General features: G+C 35.6%; 2 protein-coding genes across 5 annotated transcripts in view; one reads left to right on the forward strand and one right to left on the reverse strand.

The window, feature by feature from the left end:
- LOC136042285 (DNA (cytosine-5)-methyltransferase PliMCI-like) overlaps nucleotides 1-163 on the reverse strand; it is a 153,032-nt gene extending 152,869 nt beyond the window's left edge. Inside the window, exon 1 of the mRNA XM_065727240.1 lies at nucleotides 29-163. The gene's annotated coding sequence lies outside the window, so the exon portion shown is untranslated. The remainder of the gene's footprint in view (nucleotides 1-28) is intronic.
- A 7,915-nt stretch (nucleotides 164-8,078) lies between these two features.
- Nucleotides 8,079-12,983, forward strand: part of LOC136042294 (uncharacterized) — a 46,239-nt gene continuing 41,334 nt past the window's right edge. Inside the window, exon 1 of one of the 4 annotated variants that reach the window (XM_065727264.1) lies at nucleotides 8,079-8,225. The gene's annotated coding sequence lies outside the window, so the exon portion shown is untranslated. The remainder of the gene's footprint in view (nucleotides 8,226-12,983) is intronic. The other 3 variants (XM_065727244.1, XM_065727254.1, XM_065727259.1) reach the window with 3 other exon arrangements.

A 12,983-nucleotide genomic window follows, 5' to 3' on the forward strand; every position in this document is an offset into this window, starting at 1 on the left:
TTGAAAAGTAAATAAACTATAATTTTACCGTTGAATATTCCAAAAGCTTAACGTTTATCTTCTCTAGCCCTGGAACCATAAAATAGCCTTAGACAAAAAAAAATATTCATTGAATATCACAGCATTATAGTTTGAAAGCATGTGAAATTTTCAAACATTACAGTACATACACAATATTACCGAAATATACTTTTCCCTAATTAACAATTTTTTCCCGAAACTTCGGCTAAAGAATAAAAACAGACACCACAGACAAGATGTATGTAATATGACAATGCTTCTTGTCTGTAACTTCAACGCCACGCCATTTTTTTTCTTTTTTCGTTGGCAAATAGCTGATTTTTTTCTGGTGCGTCATCGATTTTTTTCAGGCGTTGGGCCTCTTGTTGATGCCGATTTTTCTAATTGGGAAAGGATTTCAGTTGTGTTCAGAATCACTTCGAGTGACATATCGTTGAAATCCAAATTAATAGACAAGTCCACTAGGTCCTTTCAAAGCTCCAAGAGTGTGTCCTGTTTGTTTGCACACCTAACATGAACATATAAAGCAACGCAACAAACAATACTCTGGATGCAAAGACTTTTTTCAATATCATACCTTTCAACCTTGCGTGTGTCACAATAGTGTACCAAATTTTGTTTTAAAGACTTGGATCGTTTAGGGGGAGAAGAAGAAAACAAAAAGGAAAACGCCTATCTTGCACATAGCTTGTAGTCTTTAAATTAGATTTAGTTTGGAGACCTTAACTAGGACAAAGTTTGAGTAATGGAAGCCACAATGAATGTCAAAGCAAGTGGATGGTGCTTTCAATCTCAATTCTAATAAGCTGTGGTGTAAAAACCGACGGAGGAAGAAAAGCCCAAACTTTTCGAGATTCGGTAAAATTTAGACCAAAAGTGCAAAACTGAATTAATTAAAAAATTTATAGAGAACCAATTATTTAAGTTGACAAAATGATCACGGAGCAAAGAAAACAACGAAAAGAAAAATTGGAGAAAAATCGTGTTTCAACACTTTTAGATGCACCCATTTGATCCAAATTAAGGGTAAAAGATGATGAATGAATGTATTAGAAATTACAATCTTTTGCGAGTGTGTAAAGCAAATAATAAATTTACTAAGCAGAAAAGAAACACGTAAATGTTATTCTTTACGTTAATTTTGTTGTTCAAGTAAATATAATTTTCACTTTTAATAGATTCCCATTTATTCTTTACGTTAATTTTGTTGTTCAAGTAATTATAATTTTCACTTTTAATAGATTCCCATTTATGCACCGATTGTTGCAGAGGAAAGGAACAAGTGGTTTCATTAGAAACATTTGCTTTGGTTTTGTCTTAAGTTATTACCATCAGTGCCTGTAATGTAGTGGAAGCCACAATGAATGTCAAAGCAAGTCGATGTTTTTTTCAATCTCCATTCTAATAGGCTGGAGTGTTACAACAGACGAAGGGGGAGAAGCCCAAACTTTTTGAGATCAGGTAAAATTTGGACCAAAAGTGCAAAATTGAATGAATCAAGGAATTTACTGATAACCAAATATTCGAGTTGACAAAATAATCATGGAGCAAAGAAAACAACAAAAAGAAAGATTGGAGAAAATTCTTGTTTCAACCCTTTTATATGCACCCATGTGATCCAGATTAAAGGTGAAAGAAGATGAATGAACGCGTTTGAAAGACGCTCATAACCAGTTTTTAATGGTGTCCATAGGAATTCATCAAGTCTTTCACGAGAATCGAAATGCGCTTTAGAGGTGAGTGAGCCACATTTTGACATTTTACAGCACTTTGAAATTAAATTTTTTATTCTGTTTTCGCTCATGTTTTCAGGAACTCCTCCCTTTATGAAACAAACATAATTATTACAGAAAAAAATAATTACTTTCGGCTCACAAATAGGTTCTGGGTCATTCACTAAATCTGTTTGAGAGAGTTCATTGACTTGGTTTATTTAAAAGTCTTGAGTGGTAAATTTTCTTCTTTAATATTGCCTAATGAATGAATGAATAAATGAACTTTATTACCCGTAAAGTATAAAAAACACAAAGTACGGAGTATTATAAATAAATATAAATAAATAAACAAAAACAAATACAATAAACAGCGAAGAAAAACAAAATTCAAACTAACAAAAGACAATATGGACTAATCAACCAGTATCTATATGGAAAAAAGGCTGCAGAGGGTCATAAACGTGAATAAAGTTGACAGTCTTTTTACATAAATCATCACTGGAAGACCGAATCCGAGAAGGCACATCTATAAACCAAATCGAGCAATTATTTTTTTTTGTTTCGGTGCCATCTAGGAAGTCGGAGGAGGAATTTGCAATATCTGAAATAAGCCGTACGTAGAGTATGTCGATCTTTCTTACGAAACAGATGAGCCATGCCTGATAAAAACAAAAGCACAGGGGCACAATAAGCGTTATAAATCATGCACAAACCGTTGCGGTTGTAACGGCTTTTGTTTGGGGATATTTTTCCGTAAGCGACGCGTAGGTTTTTCACGGCTTGATTCACTAGGGATGAACAGGTAGCGGAAAGTGTTGGGCCGAAACACAGACCAAGCCAACTAACTAAAGAAGAGCATGGTAGAACTGCAGCCCCAGTAACGAATGGAGCGACCGCATAAGGGCTATTAAAACAAATAAACTCGCATTTAGACGCATTAACTGACAGTCCAATCTTATATACTTCATTGGTTAATATAGTAAAATTAGAAAGCAATCCACGGCGAGTCCGGGCAACAAAAAGAACGTCATCTGCATATGCAATAGAAGACAAACCAGTATTACCGTAAAAAACAGAACTTCTAAGGGGACGCAGGCACGATGCAAGCACACATTTAAATATACTAGGAGACAATACGGCACCTTGCCGAACTCCCTTATTAATTTTTACCGGGTCAGATATTTGGCCATTCCAGGTAACTTGAATTTTATACTTTGAATACCAAGAAGACAATAAACTTAGTACGGAAGGATTAACACCTGAAGACGCAAGGGAAATTAGAGCCTGAGAGTGCACAATATTGTCGAAAGCTCCAGAAATATCAACAGTAAGACAGTATAAAGACATTTTAGCTTTTACGGCATCTTTCATGAGTCGGCTTAAAACATGATGTGCATGGGAGCAACCGAAACTTTTCCGAAAACCAAATTGAAAAGGCGTAAAATCACAATTCGACTCAATTTCTGGTAGTAACAAATGTTCAAGCAACTTACTTAAGAAACACGATACTGTAATGGGACGATAATTCACACATGACGTGGGGTCCTTGCCTCGCTTTTGAATAGACGTTACACGGCCACAAAGGAAACTATCAGGAACAAGCGACTGTGCTAAGCAAGACTGGAAAAATATTTGTAGATGGTTAAGTAGAGCAGGACAATCATAAGCAAAAAATTGGTAAGAAAGGCCGTCACTATCAAGGCTATTTGAACGCTTAATTTTTCTTAAAGCCCGGCGAATTTCAGATATTGCTACAGGCTGGACATGAGCCTGCAGGAGACGGTATGGTAAAAGCGGTTTAAGCAACTTATAATAAAAAGACTGAAGAAAACTGTTAAATACACTGAACACACGCTTATAATGATCAACAAAATTAACTAGCTGGAGACAAGATAGGGTAGATGGGGAACATTTCTCACTATTAATAACCTTATTCCAGGAGGCCTTATCGGTGGGGCCTGGCCATGCATTCAAGCGTGCCCTCTTCAAACTGGCCTTATATTCAAGTTTACACTTTTGTTTCACAGAGAAAACAGCTCCGGAAGATGGTCGGTCACATGATATCCACATACGTAGCCAAAATTTGGCTTTTTGCTTAGCACGTTTTACTTCAGGATCAACGTTCCAATTAGGCTTTTTTGTACCAATCCTAACTTTATCCACAGGCACTGCAGCCTTGGAAGCTGATTTAAGGCAAAAGACGATTTGACAATAATAGAAATTTAGGTCAACTGTACTTGAAGGCGAGGAAACTGACGTTTGCAGCAGGTGATATAGCACTTTTATGGTCGACAGTAAAGTAGTTAGCATAGCAAGGTATAGTGGGACATTAGCACGATCCCAATTCAACTTCGTATGCCACTTCGGCTGAGCCGAAAGTATTTTGCCAGATAGCTCACAGGACAAATTACAGCTAAGAATAAGGTGATCGTCGTCAATCTTCTCTTCGTCCACCCTGACAATCGATGATATTAAGCTGGAACTGGAAGAGATCACGTGATCCAGGTTCGATTTTGAACAGCCTCTGTTATGAATATACGTGAATGGGAGGCTCTTAACTGTGACGTGATATATGCTAGGAAGGGATTCTAGCAAGAGGATTGATCTATCGGAGGTACCAAGAATGTCACAGTTAAGGTCACCAGCTAAAACCCAATTTAGGTCTTTCAAACGTAGACTTTCGAGTAGAGACTTTAAACTGGAGCAACATTTAGCGAAAGATGTGAACGATGCTATAGAACGTCGATCGCAAGGTAAGTAAACGTTTATAAAGGCAGTACTGTCACATTGAATCGCTAAGATGTTATCATCACAATGAATCACAGAGGGCTTTGATGGGGAACGGAAAAAAATTGCTAGGCCACCGGAAGGGCGGCCTCTAGTTTTCTTGGCCTCTTGCGAAAAGAAATGGTGGACAGAAGATCGCTTTAGGCTAGAAACATTTGATTTGGTCAAAAGATGTCCTTGCAGAATCACTATGTCTTGGACAAATAATTCATTTATTAACAAGTCTTTGCCTTTGGTGCCGTTAATATTAAGAGAAGCAAAACTTAAAATAGTGGCTTGGTTCATTTTGGAGCAGAGTTCAGAGTGCGTTTGATCACTGGGCAATTCATACTATAGGAAACATGAGCTTTGCCGCAGTAGACACATTTAGGAGCCTCTAAGCAAGGATTGATTTTAGTATTGGAATGGCATCCAGAACATTTAGAGCACGTCATCTCATTCGGGGCACATGGGCAGTGAGCTAACGAAGATGGATACTTTGGCATTTAAGACACCGTCTGGGCAATTCTTTGTATTCCGATATTTTAAAAGACTCGTAACCCAAGCGCAGACCTGTAGCGATGGCAGATTTTAGTGCAGCGGAATCAAGGAACTCTAAACGGAATGTATGAGAAGAGCCGATCTGGCTGGCCTCAACAAGACCAGGAATAGCGGAGATGAGTATACTGCTAGAAACACTATCGGGAAGTCCCCTAATTACTCCAAGAGGTTTGCGATCAATCACTTTAGCAAGAATATTTGGATAGCTCGCAACAGCAGATGCGGCAAGAGAATTGGCGGAAACTTTATCCCGCGTAACAACAACCCATCTTTTCCTTACCGGATCGGACTTTACCGACACAATACCGTCATGTCCGGCGAAAGAATCAAGCTTTTTCTTGCGAGAAACGGGGTCTCTTAGTTCTGGAGGCGGATATTTAAGAACAACGGCGTACGAGGGTTTGTGATTGGTACCCTTACTATCTGAGACCAAAGAACTATTAATAGACGTTGTTGGACTATTGAGGTGAGCAAGCGATTTTAACTGATCAAGGCACTGGTTGACTTTGGCGGTAAGGATAGAATAAGCTGACACCGGAATGCTAGGGACTTCAGAGGGGGATTTGATCACGAACTCTGGAATATCAATATTTTCTGCAGAGCAGCGAGAAAGAGTAGCGATAATGTCCGACAATGAACTATTCTTAGCACTGGATCCCGAACGACGAGGTATAGGCTCATCTGGGAAGCAATTGCTATATAAAAGTTTCTTAGCTCCAAGAACATCTTCATACGGGAAAAAATCACTAGCGTATTTCACAATAGACTGATGGTCCAACCCCTCATCGAGATTGTGCTGAGCAAAATTCAAAACAAAATTCAATTGTCCATGATAAGCAAATTTCACTCACGGCTCGGCATCAGTCCATAAACAATTAAGTGAAAGAGGTATATCCACAGAGAAGTTCTCAATAAGCACAATTATGAAATGATCCACACTGGCTAAATGAATGCAATGAGAATAAATAATAACTTATCTTTGAGTGGGGCTAGTAATCCAGTGATTTGCAAGTAATCCGAATATTTCAATGCACGACTCAGATGATAGTAGTGCTGAGTACTAACTCACTGCCACAATCCATAAATAATCCTTAAGCCGTAACCATATACAAGTTTATAAATTTATCTAACAAGTTTCAATTACAAGTTCAAAAGTATTTCACTCGTTATTTATTCCAAACAGGTACAGAGTTAATCCGGCTTAAATTCAATTAGTTGTTGACAGGTCAAATCACACGTCACAAATTATCAGAGCTAGCGAAATGCGACTGCACTGAATGAATGCTAGATGCGTTGAAATGTAAATGTAAGTTGTAAGTTGATTTTTATAATGAAGAGAGCACAAAATTCTTCTTCTTCCATTTGCAAAATAAATGTTGTTGGAATTAAAGTTAACACTTGATTGTTCACATCTCCTTAAATTAAATGCTTTTTTTAAGACTACACTGCCTCTGTTTTATAAAACAGAAAAAATAGATAAGAAAAACCTGGGTATTTTGACAATATACACTTTTAGTCGTCATCAGCAAAAAGACTAAAGCATTATAATTAAAACAAAATGTATTATACAGAACGAAATAAATATTTTCTGGTCACAAATAGCCGAATTTCTTTTTTTTTATTAAATTAAGTGTCTATCAATACCTTTAATTATTGTAGGGGATTTTAATTGCATTCTTAGTGTGGATGATTCATTACCACGTGTTTCTCTTACGAAGAATTAAGCAAAGAGAAAACGGGTTTTAATTTCGACAAAGCAGTGAACAAAAAGTAAAATACGTCCGGGAGCCTTCCTCAACGGAAAAAAAAAATACAAACGACTACAAAGAAGAAAAAAGTTTTTTTTTAAACATAACACAAAAAAAACACGACAAAAAAAAACAACAAATACATAAGAACAACTCACATTATAAACAAAACTCCTGTTTTGTTGAACATTACAAATGTTTGTAATGAAACCATGTGTTCATTTTCTCTGCAACAATCGGTGTATAAATGGGAATCTATTAAAAGTGAAAATTATATTTACTTGAACAACACAATTAACGTAAAGAATAACATTTACGTGTTTCTTTTCTGCTTGGTAAATTTATTATTTGCTTTACACACTCGCAAAAGATTGTAATTTCTAATACATTAATTCATCATCTTTTACCCTTTATTTGGATCAAATGTGTGCATCTATAAGTGTTAAAACACGATTTTTATCCGATTTTTCTTTTTGTTGTTTTCTTTGCTCCGTGATTATTTTGTCAACTCAAATAATTGGTTCTCTATAAATTTCTTAATTAATTCAGTTTTGCACTTTTGGTCCAAATTTTACTGAATATTGAAAAGTGTGGGCTTTTCCTCCTCCGTTTGTTTTAACACCACAGCTTATTAGGATTGAGATTGAAAGCACCATCCACTTGCTTTGAAATTCATTGTGGCTTCCATTACTCAAACTTTGTCCAAGTTAAGGTCTCCAAGCTGAATTTAATTTATAGACTACATGCTATATACAAGATAGGCGTTTTTGTTTGTTGTTTTCTTCTTCTTCCCCCAAACGATCAAAGTCCTTAGAACAAGAAGAACAAAATATGCTACACTATCGTGACACAAGCAAGGTTGAAAGGTATGATACTGAAAAATGCCTTCGCATCCTGAGCATTGTTGGTTGCGTTACGTTTTTGTTGATTTTACACGCACCAACAAGCAGACACACTCTTGGGGCTCTACAAGGCCTTAGCAGACTTGTCTATTTATTTGGATTTCAACAATGTGTCACTCGAGGTGATTCTAAAAAGAATTAAAACCCCTTCCCAATTAGAAAAAATTGGCATCAACAAGAGGCCCACCGCTGGAAAAAATTGATGGCGCGCCGACGTTTTTCCTAAAAATCAGCTATTTGCCAACGAAAAAAAAGAAAAAACAATAAAAACGGCGCGACGTAGGAGTTACTTGTCTATGGTGTCTTTTTTATATTTTTTAGCTGAATTTTCGGAAAAAATTGTTAATTAGAGTGAAATAGGTAGTGCTGTGGAGATACTTCAATATTTGAAAATTCTACATGCTGTTAAACTATAATGCTGTGACGTTTAACGAGTATTTATTTCTTTAAGGCTATTTTTTTTGGGCCCAAGGCTATAGAAGATAAATGTTAAGCTTTTGGAATATTTAACGGTGAAATTCTAGTTTGTCTTCTTTTCAATATCTTGGCAATGGGCTAGGTTGGAAATGAAACTTTCAGGGATGGGTCTACAGGCAAAGTAGGCCTATGTCCCAGGAAGGTATTTTAAAGTACCTGCCTCCTCTCCTTCTCCCTCTAGAGGGTCATGACCTTTGATTACCTTTAAAAATCACTGCATTACAAAAGTGAAATCTAATAGATATTCTGCTTAAATGAGGTACAACAAAATTTTTTTTCCCCTTTGCAACTTTTTACTCAATCCCAATTTAGAAGGTTTAAAAGATATGCATATGTGTTTCCTTAGTTTAAAACAATAACATTGATGTGGCTTAAAATTCTACTCAAATAACAGGAATTGCATTTTCAGAACTAAAGCCAGAGAAAACCCATATATTTTTCTGGTTATTGATTTTGTCAAAGTTGTTTTAACTTATGGATATCGATTTGAAAGCGAAAGAGTTATATGTAGCAAAATACATTGGGCAAAAGTAGACTACTAGACAATATATAAGTGAACCAGCCTATTCTGACCAATTAAATTAAGACTAATAGCCAGCAAGGTAAATGTTTAGAACACTTAGAAATTCTAATTCTAGAAGTGTATCTATTTCTGGTTGACCCTCCTCCTCCCTGGGGCAAAATAAAAATGCATAAAGTGGTATACCTTTAATTACATGTTACATACACACCTTAAATTACATGTTGAGCAAAATAAGGTTGTGATATTGTTCTGCTTCCTCCTGCATAGAATGTATTACTTGATATATATAATCAATTTTATTTACTGATACAATGGTTAAAAGGAAACTTGTGTCTCTTAAAACTAATAAATCTTATGGTCCTGGCTGCATTCATTCTCATATCCTACATGAATATTAAGCAGTCTTGTCTCAAACATTTCCTGGGCTTTTCAATTTTTATTGGGTTTTCCTTGACTAACACTGGACTGGAAGTTTGTCCATATTAATCCTTTATTTAAAAAAGTTAGAAAGGACCATGGTGAAAACTATTGACCTATAAGCCTGACATCAAGGGCTGTTAAGGCTCTTGAAAGAATAGTCAATTCTGCAGTTATTCAGGATCTCACAGCAAATAATTTCTTAAACTACTGATAGCACTGTTGTTGCTCTGGAAGATCAGTTAATATCACTATCTTAGAATCTTATGACTGTATTCCTAAGTGAAACAGAGGTGCCTGCTGAAATAATTCTGCTTGACTTTTATAAAGTAAATTACTAAGTCCATCACAAGCAAGGTGCCATTAGGTTGAGTACAGTCAAGCTTAAAGAGAAATCCCTGCTCTGGATCCTTGATTCCCTTCACCAGTGATCTCAGCATGCTCAGTTATTTGGTAGCTGTCATTCCTTCTTCCTTTAAACAAATTTGGAATACAGCTCCCTGGTGAAGTGTACTAGATTCTGCACTATTTAGTCTCTTTTATAATGATGCTCCCTCTACTATTAGGAGCAAACTAATGCTCTATGCTGACAACTCAAAACTTTTTGAGCCAGCACTCATCTGGCTGAAGCTTGACTTCTGGAATCTAATATTGCCAAGTGCCATGTCTTGTACTTCATAAAAAAATTCTTGTCACTCTTTTTTTCTTTCTGGCTATCCAATTCCTTCTGTTAGTGGTGAGTAAAATCTTGGTGTCATTATTGACTATGAATTGAAAGTCAGTACCCACCCTGAAAAGTCTGCTGCTGGTGCTAGTTCAACTCTGGGGCTGATCAAGGGCACCCTCTCTAATTATTCGCCAAAAGTCATTAGTCTTTTGTATAAACACTAGTCTGAACAAAGCTTCAAATTTCCATGTTTCTACCCCCCCCTCCCTTAAAAAAAGCACACATTGAAGTTCTGGAGAATGTACAGGAAACTGCCACTAAAATGGTATATAACATAGGGGACTATCTTGCCCTGCAAGACTAGGTAAGCAGATACTCCCAAACTTAAGTGTAGGAGAAAAAGAGGGGTGGCATTTTGACTTACAAGCTAATGAAAGTAAATAATCTCTCAGGAATATTTTGTGTTGTTGCTCCTGATTCCAAACAGAATTCACTGGCTAAAACTTGTACAGTAGTCAATCCTAACCAAGGTGCACTCAATTCTTTTCCTCAAGGGTTGTTAGTGATTGGAACAAACTTTCTGAAGATAGTAATTCCAGTTCCAAAAATTGTAGAGAGGTATATTGACTAACAACAAGTCCTTTCACCTCTTTGACTTCTTCTTCCTAGAAACTGGCCCCAGGAAGCACTATTCTCATCCAGTCAGCAAACAATAAGTACATGCAATTATGAACTATAATACACTGTTATTGATTGTGGGAAGTGTGAGTACCTAAGCTACCTGTCCCCATCAGTTTGAGGCCACTAGGCTGGCTGGTACCAATCCAGCACTTCCTACTCATTCCTGCTCTCTTCTATACAATCAAAAACTATAGATAAATCATATCCTTTTAAAATTAACTTTGTCAAGCTTTAATCATTACTAAACAATATTTCTCTTCTTTAAGATATCAATTCATGCCTTAAATGCAATTCTTACAATCAATATCCCAGGACAGGTTAGAATCCAGGATAGCTGTAAAGTATTTGGAATCTTAGCCAAGGAGCAGAAACACTTAAGAGCAATAGTCTCCTCACTCTGAGCATGGCAATTAAATAATACATGCTGGATTGTTTCTTCTGCTGAAAAGCAAACTCAGCATAAAGGGTAATGATGTAGCTTCCAATTAAATAACAAGATATTTAGAAGTAGGGCACCTGATTTCAACCAGTAATATAGCACTGTATTTAATCTTGTATGAAATGGAGATAAAATTAATTTATTGTGGTTAACATTGGATCTTTGCCTGATAATATCTCATGAATTGAGGTCAGAGGAAGGACTAGGAATTAACATGGAAGCCTTTGCTGCTGTAGAATCAGCTATATCATTATATTTGATGCCTTTATGACTTGGAACATGTTGAAAATAAACCTCATTGCTGACTCATTTCAAGTAATATTTTGGTAGGTATTGCCAACAAAACTTGATTACACCTGTCAAAACTACAGCAAACCCATTTCAACAAAGAACTTATAATGTATGTGACATTTAGTAATGGAGAAAAATCTCATCATGACCTTTGAGCTATATGGCCATGAGAGGATGCATTGTCAGAAAAGTGACCACAATATTTGGAAGTACTACAGGTGGAAATAAGGAATCTAATGTAGCCTAGGCTACTGCTTTTATTTATTTGGCATTTTTTCTTTAGAAAAACCCAACCAGTAAGGATTTGCAATGATTTCTTCAGGCTAGTCCTAGTATAAATCTTGACAAAGGTTTAGTGAAGAAAAGTAACAATGATTTTGGAAATAGCTTAGGCTAAAATCAAGAATTTAATGACTGCTAGATGATTTTTCTGTTATTTTTTGTTGCGTCTGATACTATAATTTTGCATGATTATAAGGCAATATTACAAAAATAAGCTATATTGCTAAATGTGTTTTTAATGAAATACTAGACTTGTCTTAATTCTCTCTAAAACTAACAAACAATAATCCTATAAAATTAATAGTTAACCTGGCTAAATTTTGAATCAAACAAGATTTATAATTGAAATATTGGTTTTGTATGCAGTAATCCAGAAAAAATTGCTTGAACATTTTTTTTCTGTCAAATTTTGCATGAACAAATAAAGAGGCTCTCTAAACTCTACCTATTGCTGCTCTATAAAAAATTTGCTCAAAAGTTATAAAAATAACTTTTGCAATAGTAGCCTAATTAATTCCAACATTTTGTTTTGTAGGTTTCTGTTCTGTTTTTGTAGGTAACAGTGAGAGTTGAACTGCATTGGATTGCAACCAGGGGATCAGACCAGTTGTGTTACCAACTAAGCTATGCTGGCCTATAAGGATAGCTTATACAATTGGTTTATGTTTCATTTGACATATAAAATCACAAAAAAATTGCATAAGATCATCACCTAATAAACAGGGAACCTTTTAAGAGAAATTGGAATCAAAAATATTAAAATCAAACCATTAAAAAAAAGAAAAAGGATCTAGGGATTGAATGTGAAAATAGAGCAATGAAATGTATAAAAACTAAATATGGAATTAAACTTGTAACTACTGTTGCACCAAAACGTTTTGAATCTACAGCAGCTAATTTTTAAAAGGAATTTAAACAATTAGATACAAGTAATATTTTAAAGGTTGTTGAAAGAAAGGGAAAGATAATAACAATTATTTAGACATTGATATCAAGCTATTCACTAAATATTAAACTATATCAAATTATTACATTTTATCAATAGTATAGGAAGAATGGAATATACTTAATCTATTTTTTTTAATCACATAAAAAATTCTTATCTCACAAGACCTGTTTCGATCTTAAGGTTCATGGTGGGAAATTATAGAAACAGTGGAAATTTTCATTTAAAATATTGTGAATTCAATTGAAAAAGGGGCAAATTGTGTTAATTAATGGTCTGGTCCAGCTCCTGTGTTTCTTATGCTACTGATATTGTGTTTTCTGCATTTCAAGATGATATGGATGCCTCTCTTGAAGGTATCAAATCTAAAGTATAAAGCCTTGAAAACTCTCATTCATCTAAAGTGTCTGTTTCTGACATTGAAGGAATCAAGCCAATACTGACAATTTGCAAACTGGAGTTTGAAAGATGATGTAACAGCAGCAGGACAGACAGAAGAGACGCTTGAATTTAGTCACATATGGTATTCTCTTAAGCCAGCAAAGTA

This window comes from Artemia franciscana, chromosome 2, assembly GCF_032884065.1.
Source record: "Artemia franciscana chromosome 2, ASM3288406v1, whole genome shotgun sequence".
In the NCBI taxonomy this organism is placed as follows: domain Eukaryota; kingdom Metazoa; phylum Arthropoda; class Branchiopoda; order Anostraca; family Artemiidae; genus Artemia; species Artemia franciscana.